Genomic DNA, 11,048 nt, shown 5'->3' with positions numbered 1-11,048 from the left:
ATCTATGGGGGACTGTGGCTAGTGACAGGGGCCTGGTGCCCGGGAACAGGCAAAGAACTTACCATCCCTTCAGGGTCTCCGGGGTTTCCTGCCTTAGCTCAACTGGGAACCAAGCTACTTTTCATGGTCCCATAGTATAAAATATTTAATTTGAATATAAAATATTTAATTTGAATTTTCAATAAGGTATTGGATATTTATTAGAATTACAAATATCAAGTGTGAATGGTGGGCATGTTCAATAAAAATTTATGTGTATATATAATTTTGATATACAAATATAGAGTATTGGTTAGAGAAGCAGTGCAGATTTTTCTTAACAAATGTACTTTCAGAGTTACTGTCCAACCAACCTAGCCTTTTCTGGACAAGTTTCAAGACCTTGAAGGATCCTATATGAGAACAAAAAATAAAAAATTTACTTGAAACAGTTTTTATGATCATTTATATTCAAAGTAATAATAATGAAGGAAAAATTAACACATGATGGAATGCAAATTCAAGAAATAAATACAAAATTACTTATAGTAGACTATAAATTATGATTATAGAACCAGTAGACAATGAGTGATTTAGACACGTTACTTGACCTTTTAAAAATTTTCATTATGGGAGGCAGAGGCGGATTTCTGAGTCCGAGGCCAGCCTGGTCTACAGAGTGAGTTCCAGGACAGCCAGGGCTACACAGAGAAATCCTGTCTTGAAAAAAAAATTATAATTATTAAGATGATTCATTTGTTTCTTTTGTATACATGTCTAAAATCTTATTAATATAAAGATACCCAAAATGTCGAGTGAAAAACTGTCAATATTACATATCAGTCTTTTGTTCAAAAACGGCATCTGTCTGAGCTTTTCATTTTTTTTTTTTCACTTTTGATTACCCTTTATTTGTTCCTGGGATGACTCATCTGTGGAAAGTAGACTTTATATTGCTAGTCCATACTCGTAGGGCCAGCATGTTCTGAGAATAGCAGTTTTCAGTTCTATCTTTTGAATTCTACTTGTGTGTACACCTTGGTGATGTCATTGTACCTGCCTTCAGGGGCCTGGTAGTTAGAGATTGGTAGTGTGTAATGTGGCCCTTCTTTCTCAAAGGGGAATAGGCTGGTGTCCCGCTTCATGGCTTCGGCATATACCTCTGTAGACTCAAGTTTCAACTCTTCCAGGGCTTCCTGCTGGGCTTCCAGCATGGCTCTGATGGTGTCCCTCTCCATCTCATGCTCTTGCTGCTTATACAGTGCCCACCTCTTCAGCAGAAGAGCTCTCCGCTCACTCTCCTCAGAAGAATGCTCCTCCTGAGGTCGTTGTCTTGATTTATCCAAGAACCTCACAGGGGTAATAAAATCTTCAATAGGAATCAGTTCTTGGGTGGCTTTTTCCAGTTTTTGGATCCTTTTTTTCAAGCAATCCTTTGCTGCTTGATCCTTTCTAGGGTCTACCGTCTTCTTTCGTAGAGGTTCTGCTTTCATGGGGATGAGCTCCCAGAAGGACAGCAAGGAAGCTCTCTGGTGGGTGTGTCTGACCTGTGTCTGGCAGGTTCCAGGAATTCAGCTCTGAGACCGCATAGCCCGCGCAGCACACAGCATCACAATGGTGGCCATAGCTCTTCACGCCACCCGCAGGCGGGCAGCTTCCGGGACGCGCCCCTGGGCGGTCCGACCAGAGGTACCCAGTAGGGTTTGACAGGCCTCTGCCCGGAACACGCAGGTATGAGATTCGGAGAGCGAGCTTTTCATTTCTAAAAGTAGCAATCACACAAGAAGAAAATCTAATTGGCTTCATTCTTAGTAACCTCTATAAGTTAATCAACAAATCTAGCTAACATTATTACTTCTACTCCACTGTCTGGGCGTTACTAAAACTTGACTCCAGAAGCTCGCACTACAGAGTAAAAATATCTGTATTTTTAAGAAGTCATTTTTTTAGAGTGCAAGCTTTTCTATATTCTTCTGAGTCAATGGTGAGTCTCCTGCATGAATATTGCTCTAAATATGACCTCTAAAAATAACCTATGTCTAGTTAAAAATATACAATATATATATTTAAAGACAGAGATCCAACCATTGAGTCTACTCTACATTGTTTTCTATTCTGATGCCAATATTTCTTTAAAAATTTATACAAGTTTTATATGAAATAGTAGATATTTCAGATAATCTAGTTATTCAACTTTTTCTTTTGCATTTGATTCCATTTTGTTTTGCTGAGACAGGGCTTTATGTCATTCAGACTGGCTTTAAACTCTATGCAGCTAAGGGTAAACTTGAGTTTCTTATATTCCTATCTTTATTTATTTATTTATTTATTTATTACTTTTCTTTTATCTTTTTGGAAAATATATTTTTCAGGCAAAATGTTTTGATTAGATTAACCCTCCCCCAAATAGTCTCAGATCTTACCCATTTATACCCTACCCAAATCCAAATTCTTTCTTATTCTGTCTCATCAGAAAATGAACAGTCATCTAAAAGAAGAAAAGTACAAAACAAGTAAATACACAGAAAAAAAATAGGAGCCAATGAAAAAGCACAGGAAACACATAAACTCAAAGACACATATTCCCACATTCAGAAATCTTACAAAAACAAAAAAATTGTAACCTATATTATGTAATCAAAGACCTGTGGGTATAAGTTTTTTTAATGTCTCTTTTTTATTAATCATTTCATTCTTTTACATGATATCTCACTTTAGACAAAGCACTAAGGGACCAAACAAGCCTTCAAAAATTCTATTGAGTTTGTTTCGTGTTAGCCATCTACTATTGGGCAAGGTGCTTGTCCTTAACTGTCGTTTGTATATTCAGTGAAAGTCTTCTGGAGAAAACTAATTTTTCCTTTGTGGATGTTAATCAATTGAAGATAGGTTCTAGGTCAAGGATGGGAGTTTGTGTCTTTTTGTGCTGGCACTCCATCTGGCTTAGACTTATACAGACTGTGTGCATTCTGTCACAGTCCCTGTGAGTTTACATGTGCATCCTGCTATGCTTAGAAGGCTTTGTTTCCATGGAGTAAGAATGCCAACTGGCTCATATGATCTCTCTGCCTCCTCATCCATATACTTCCCTGAGAAAGGGACTGAGTTTGATGGAGTCATCATTAGGACTGAGTGTCTCCTGGTTCCCCACTTTCTGAACTTTGTAAGTGTTGTGGATTGCTGTTGTTTGTTTCCATTCATTGCAAGAGGATGACTCTCTGACTATGGTTGAGGAGGACACTATCTATGAACATACAGAATGACATTAGCAGTCATTTTATTGTTGTACTTCTCTACCAAAACAGTCGTATTTAGTTTCATCCTGTACCAATATCTCTGATGTCAAATTGCACTACAGAGATATAGTAATAAAAAGAGAAATGATATAAAAATAAAAACACATATTTTGATAAATAGAATTGGGTTTAAGTCCCAGACATAAGTGCACACACCTATGGACACATGATTTTCTTTTTCTTTTTTTTTTTTTGACAAAGAATCCAGAAATACATACTGGAAAAAAAAAATATAGCATTTTCAACATATGCTGCTGGCCAAACTGGATGGCTATATATAAAAAAATGAAAATAGGTCATACTTATCACTCTGTACAAAACTCCACTCCAAATGAATCAAGAGCCTCAATATAAGGCCAGATATATTGAATCTGGTAGAAGAGGAAGTGAGGAATAGTCTCAAACACATTGGCACAGGAAAAGACTAAATGAACAGAGTATAATACCGTGAGCACAGGCATGAAGAAAAATAATTAAAAACTGGACCTTATGAAACTGAAATTTTCTGTATACCATGGGACATCATTATTTTTAAAAAGCAGGTTACAGAAGAAATTTTTTATCAGTAATACATCTGATAGAGGATATATATATATATATATATATATATCAACCCTGAACTTTCTTAATAGAAAACAAACAACACAAATAACAAGGGACAACAGATCTAAACAGAAAGAATATTGTCAAAAGGACTCCTAAGGAGGAGTTAGGGGAAAGAAAGAACTAAAGGGGTTTGCAATCCCATAGAAAGAATAACAAGATCAACCAAGCAGACCCCCTAGAACTCCTAGGGACTAAACCACCAACCAAGGAGTACTCACAGAGAGTTGGAGCCTATGGCTCCAGCTGCAAATGTAGCAGAAGACTGCCTTATCTGGCATCAATGGGAGGGGAGCTCCTTGGTCCTGTGAAGGCTCTATGCCTGAGTGTAGGGGAATGCTAGGGCAGTTGAGGCAGAAGTTGGTGGATGGGTGAGGGAGTACCATCATAGAGGCAGAGGAAGGAAGAAGGGGATAGAGAACTTGTGGAGGGGAATCTGGGAAGGGGGATAACATTTAAAATGTAAATAAATAAAATAACCAATAAAAAAGTGGAAAATAAAAGGAAAGCACAAATGCCCAAAAAACACTTAAAGCTAATGTACTTAATGTACTTCCTTCTTCATCACAGAAATGCAAATCAAATCTACTTCAAAATATTATCTTTTATTTTTAAACACTCTGATTATAAGACCCATATGACTATGCTCATTCTGTTAATCAATTTCTGGAAAATTCTACTATTCTTTTGAACACCCAGATTACCCATCATAAGTGGCTGCTCCAGACTATGTGTAGCAAATGTGAAAATACATTTTAAAAAAATAAGAATAAATCCAGTAGGAAAGTAACTCTAACCCCTTCTTATAGTCTATCCTCTTCCTCAATTATGCAGAACACAAAATAATGGTTAGAGACTTTAGCCCAAAGGCTGAGGAAGTGACACATTGTTAAATCCCAGAACAGAATGGACTGAAGTTAGCTAAGACTTGAGTTTACTTACAAAATACGTGGTTTTTAATATTTTAACTTAAAATAACAAAGTATTTCCTATATTTTAAAAAGACTCCATGAAAATAGTCTTTGATTGTACAGTAAAAAAATCTTTCCCCCAGGTTTAACATTTTCAGAAGCACCAAACTGAAAATTCTATAATAGTCCTTTATGATAAAAACAAAGAATGTTTCTGATGATTTAATATAATGATTTTTAATAATATACATGACATAGATGTATTCTTATTTATTTCTGTAACATAGGATCTTAATGTAAAATTAAAGAGAAAATAAATGTACATAATTTTATTAGAATAATCTTACAAATAACCAACCAACTTTTGAAATGACTCTATACTCAATCTGGAAAATTCACATTGGTCAAGTTGTAAACTTCTAAAAATATATGTACAAATGTTCTGTCTGTTCCTCTGAGATAAATGGTAAGAATCTTTCTATAACTAATTCCTTGAATGTCCTTTCACCTGGCAGAGACAATTACAGCCTAGCTAGAGAAGAAGTCAACCCATAAGTTAATTCTGGTTCATGGCCATTAGCAGCTTTAGTAGGGACAAACAAACAAATGAACAAACTATTAAAATCTAAAACTTGAATATTTGGAAATTATAACAAAAGTCATGCAACCTTGAACAAATTTTCAGATATTGCCATTATGGTATTATCTAAGGACATTTAATGACACTAATAGGTCAAGACTAAGATACAGAACTCAGAATTTAATAAGAAAATGATGTGTTACCTGAAACGTCCAATCTTCTTGTTGGCTACAAATTTTACTACCGTAACATACAGTGGTTTCTAGAGCTACATTAGTGTTGAGTCTACCATAAGAAATAAGATAGTAGCAACTCAATAGAGCAAGAATATTTCTAAGTGATTACCTAAAATCTCAGAATCACAATGTTGTTGATTATTCTCATTGGAGCAAGAAGACATACAATATAGATAAAAATCAAAAGACAATATGATGAAAAATGGGATAAAACAAAATACACAGTTATTTACAAAAGTATCTTGTGAGAGACAGTAAGTCAGGGAATAACACAATCTTAGGAGAGTGTGCAACATAAAAACATCAACACAGAACAGATGCACTAATATGTATAATGCCTATATACATTTAAAGTATAATATATACACACATGAATACATTAGATGATATGAAAATATTATATATGCATTTTATGTACATGCATTATGAAATCTGAAAGAGCATGTGATGGTTAGCTATCAAATATATCTTCATCCTTTATTTTTAATATATTTGATCAGCATTTTTGCTTCCCATTTCTCTGTGTCAGAGAAACTACTGCTTATACAGTTGAATCACTTAGAAAAACAACATAACACTATATCTAGAGTACACTTGAAAGAGCCCAGAGCCCTGTTCAAATGGTTATGTAGGAATCTGCATTCCCTGTGTTTTTAATCACTCTTCTGTCAAAAGCTCAGAAAAACCTAGATTATAACAAAGCACCTACCAAGTCCACCAGATCTTTGATCTTGATGATGCAAGTGGGGATATTTTTCAAACTTTCTGGGATAAATATAATATAGAAGGAACTGAGCACTTTTCTAAAATGGAATTTCCTGTCCATTTACATGGATCATTATCAAAAATTTTGTATGACTCACAGAGCAAAAGCAGTAATACAAATGAAAACGAGGGCAGTTTAGAAAAAAAGACAAAACCAGTTCTCCCTAATACTAAATATTCCCTGGTGTCAGACTCTTTAATCGGGTAGCCTCTGGACATGTGACTATTGAATACTTAAGTAGAAAATGGGACTTCCAAGTGTTTTAATTTAACATTGAACTTTACTATTTAAAGCGGCCAAATATATTTATAAAACATTTGAAATATGAAGTTACTTTCTTAGCTGCAATCTGATGAAATATGTATTTGTGTGTATATTTATAGGGAAATGAAAATTGTTCATAGGCTTAACACTGGTACAGCTTAATTTTTTAAATAGTTTCTGAATACTTTAAATAAAATAATGTATTTTCACAATGAATTTCAATGGGTTCTACTCACATTTTAAAACATGCTGCCTAGAAAATACTAATTTTCTGTATGTGCTTTCTTTTACAATTTTCACAGATGATCACTTGGTAGATATGAGGGATATATTTATAGAGCTTGCAGCTTCCTTGTTTTACCAAGATAAGGATTAAACTGCAGCGCATATCAAAGCCAAACTAAAGACAAAGATAGGAGTACACTGATGATAACATACCAATTTAGCCAGGCTGCCACACTGTCAACTGTTTACCCTTCCTATGATAATTATCTTTGATACTTAAAAAACTTACTCTCAAAGTTATTGGTTTAGAACAGTACCCATCCACTTTATTGTCATTGTTCTTGTTGATTCTGGGGAATCAGCTGCTTCTTGGCTAAGTTTATTTCAAGATCATGTATAACACTGTTATAAAGGAGTCATCCAATGACATGGTGTCATTTGATAGGTGAGCTACAGGTGTAACAGCTTATAAGCCAGAACATCATTATTATCAGAATTTGTTTTCTCATTAATCATTGACTGCTAGCTGGAGGCCTCTTTCAGTCAGTGATCATATGTGCCTCTCCACGGGATAGTTTTTGATATACAAGTTAGTTTCCTCAGCACAGGCAAACAAGAGCACAAGATAAAAAACTCAACATGGATAGCAATGATCATTTTGAAACTTAATCTCTAGAATGGTAGAGCATGACTTTTGCGGTATTCAATGAAAAGAATTACATCCTGAACTCTATACTTGAGAGGTGTGATGTCAGGGATAGTGAATATTCAAAGCTAAGAGTTTCCCAAACTCTCTTAGCTGATATCACAAGAGATTTTATGCACTATATCTCTAATCTCGGTAGTAATCTTTGTATTCAAATCTTTGCATTTATTGGGTCATACATATGCACATTGTTTCTTTATTCTTTGTTACCATAATTATAATATTTCTGTGTCGAATGCTGATTTTGATGTAGGATGTTTTTAATCTTATAAGTTCTTACTTGCTATATACTATGTAGTTGAATAAATAACCTACAGTTTGCTTATGCAGACTTCTATAACTTCTATAACTTCCTAATCCCAGCACTTGGGAGGCAGAGGCAGGCGGATTTCTGAGTTCGGGGCCAGCCTGGTCTACCGAGTGAGTTCCAGGACAGCCAAAGGCTATACAGAGAAACCCTGTCTCGAAAAACCAAAAAAAAAAAAAAAAAAAAAGGAAAACTTCCTTTCCTCTGACTATTTCAAATATTCCCACAAAAAACAGGGTTATTACTGGTCTGTGTAGTATGCATGAAATACTATCTTCTGAATGAGAGCACTGAGATATAAATGGCTCACAATTCCAAATTTATTCAATGTTTTTCAAAAAGTTATACTAACTTATATCTCCTTTGAAACAGTACCCATTCTTACTTCATTAGCTGTTACACTTACCGAGGTGTTTTCAGCAATGTGCTCAGACTAGAAACATTCCATCCCAGAGGAATTGGGCCGGCTCACAAGACTCAGGATACAATCAATATGCAAGTCTCAAAAAATTTATGAAACTAGATATACCGATTCCTTCTTCTGTTACACAAACAGCAAATACCTGCTTGCTGGAAACTGGCTCACCTGATAAGTTACTTTGAGGAAATTCTCCCACTGATTGAGCTTTCTGCAAGTCATGCAGAAAATTCCAGGTTTATAGCTTCAGTGAGTTGTCACTTATTTGTGGTCGACTTCCTGATGATGTAGGTATCTTTCATTCATCCTGCTCATATAATACAATTCTCACCCATATTCCATAAGTAACTTCAGTAAGCTTACTGATTTGCAAAGTTGGACATTTGAGTAACATAACTTGGTTTATGCCAGCACCTTAACTCCTCTCTCCTTCTCTCTCTCTCTCTCTCTCTCTCTCTCTCTCTCTCTCTCTCTCTCTCTCTCTCTCTGTGTGTGTATTGACTCCTATATAAAAGTCAGAGGTCTATATTGAGTTTCTCTATTTCAGACTGGGCCTCAAGCTCACCAATTGGGAAAGCTATATACACAATGGGCAATGGGCATCAGAGATCCCTGGTCTCTATGCACCTCGGTGAAGGGGTTTAGATGCTTCTGCATCCGTGTCCATATTTTACATATTTGATGAAGCTAAAGCCACCCCTTCGCATTTATGCCTCAAGCACCTACTAAGGTAGATGCCTAGCCCTTATCTGACTTTTATACATGAACTTAGACATTCAAATTTCCTTCTCTTCATCTGTGTGCTCATATACATTTTCTTTTTTCTTATAGTTTCAAGTTGTTAATTTTTACTTATTACAGTGTATGATGTTCTTATTTTGAATCCTTAATTCAATACGTGAATAAAAATATTTCCTTCCATTATATCTATCTTATTAGTGTGTTTATACAAAATGCTTACATAATCATCCATTAATACAAAGATATAAATATTAATATTAATTAATTAAATTAATATAATATAATCATTATATTATATAAATTACTTATATTAATATATTAATATAAAGATATAAATTATATTAATTAATTGAATTAATTAAATTAATTAATATAAAAAGATATAAATACATAAAATTATTTATATCTTTTTATCTGTAGTATTAAGAAATAACCTACCACAACTTCAAACAATATATGGTGCATGCTTTCTCCTTCTATCTTTTTTCTTTTTAGTTCTATCCATTATTCATTTTATTTTATTTCATCACCTATGTAACTATTTGTACTAGTATTTCTAGTCATTTATTTTCTGAAGAATTTTCAGATTTCTTTTAATCAGTCTTCTTTTTTCAACCAGAGAACATCCACTTTAACTTTTAAAATGTTAGGTGAGTTTGCTTTCATTTTTTATCATTGAAAGTATTTATGGCAAAACAAGAGGCAAAAAGACTTTAGAAGTGTCTTGGTGGCATAAAGCACATAGTTGTTCTTATAGAGAACCAAGTTTATTTCCCAGAACGAATGTCATTACAAGTCATATGCAGACACCCCCACACAGACACATATACATAATTAAAATTATCTTTTCTTTTCCTAGACACAGTTTCTCTGTGTAAACTTGGCTGTACAGTAACTAAATTTGTAGATCAAGCTGGCCTTGAACTCACAGTTTGCCTGCCTTTGTCCCCTGAGTTCTGGGATTAAAGAACATGTGCCACCACCAGCAGCAGCAGCAGCAGACAAAATTACTTAAAGAGCAAACAGTAAACAATTTGATACAGGATAATTAACAAATTAAAGGTTCCAGAAAGTGCAATAACCACTATTCTTTTTTTTTTCTGTATCAACAGCCACAGAGCTGTTTGGATGGGAAACAGATGCTGCTGATCTGAAAGACAAGCCACTATTGAGGTTCTTTGACTGCTGCCCCACCCTATCTTTGATGATCATGGTAGGATTGATTGGATTAGCCCCAATGTGGTCAGACAGTGTCACAGAATAAGTTTGGGACAGTGAGTTGTGACAGTAGTTCCCATCTTTTTCCTTTTCATTACTAGGTATTTTGTTTATTTTCTCTGCTGTTTATTCTATCAGCCCGAGCAACAGTATCTCAGACCAAGGCTTTACCTGGAGTTGTTCAGAGTGATATCTGAAAAAAAAAAAAAAAAAAAAAAAAAGAGAGAGAGAGAGAGAGAGAGAGAGAGAGAGAGAGAGAGAGAGATTAACCTTTCTCGCACTGCCAGTAATCAGGATTTGACAATTCATCATTACAGCATACACACTGATACGAAGGATAAGATTGCAAATACATCACGTAAGAATTTATTACTGTTTAATAATAAAATATACGATGCCTCTAAATTAAAGACAGAAATTTCAATGATAATATACTTGCTTTATTATTTAACTGTAGATTCTTATCTATAGTTTCTTCATTCTAAATCTTACACCAATAGAACAGTCACTATCTAAGATACTGCTAGGTGTGACAGAAGAGAGACAGGAACAGAGAGAGAGAGAAAGAAAGAGAGAGACAGAGAGAGATAGAGAGAGGGAGACAGAGAGAGGGAGAGAGAAAGAGAGAGAGAGAGAGAGAGAGAGAGAGAGAGAGAGAGAGAGAGAGAGAGAACATGGAAGCCAAATTTGTTTTGCATGGGTAGATGTCTAACAACTCCACATATTATCTTTCAGTTGACTTTTCTTAATAATCTTTAAGCTGATAGTTTAGGTGAAAATGGTATATATGTAAGTATT

The 11,048-nt window shown here is 34.8% G+C and overlaps 1 pseudogene; it reads right to left on the bottom strand.

Annotated features, from left to right (window-relative positions):
• Nucleotides 1-477: 477 nt before the first annotated feature.
• Nucleotides 478-1,726, bottom strand: LOC117707568 (large ribosomal subunit protein mL40 pseudogene; annotated as a pseudogene).
• Nucleotides 1,727-11,048: the final 9,322 nt, after the last annotated feature.

This window comes from Arvicanthis niloticus, chromosome 4 (assembly GCF_011762505.2).
Source record: "Arvicanthis niloticus isolate mArvNil1 chromosome 4, mArvNil1.pat.X, whole genome shotgun sequence".
Classification (NCBI taxonomy): domain Eukaryota; kingdom Metazoa; phylum Chordata; class Mammalia; order Rodentia; family Muridae; genus Arvicanthis; species Arvicanthis niloticus.
Note: the sequence above shows the minus strand (reverse complement) of the source record. Positions and strands in the feature narration are given on the sequence as shown.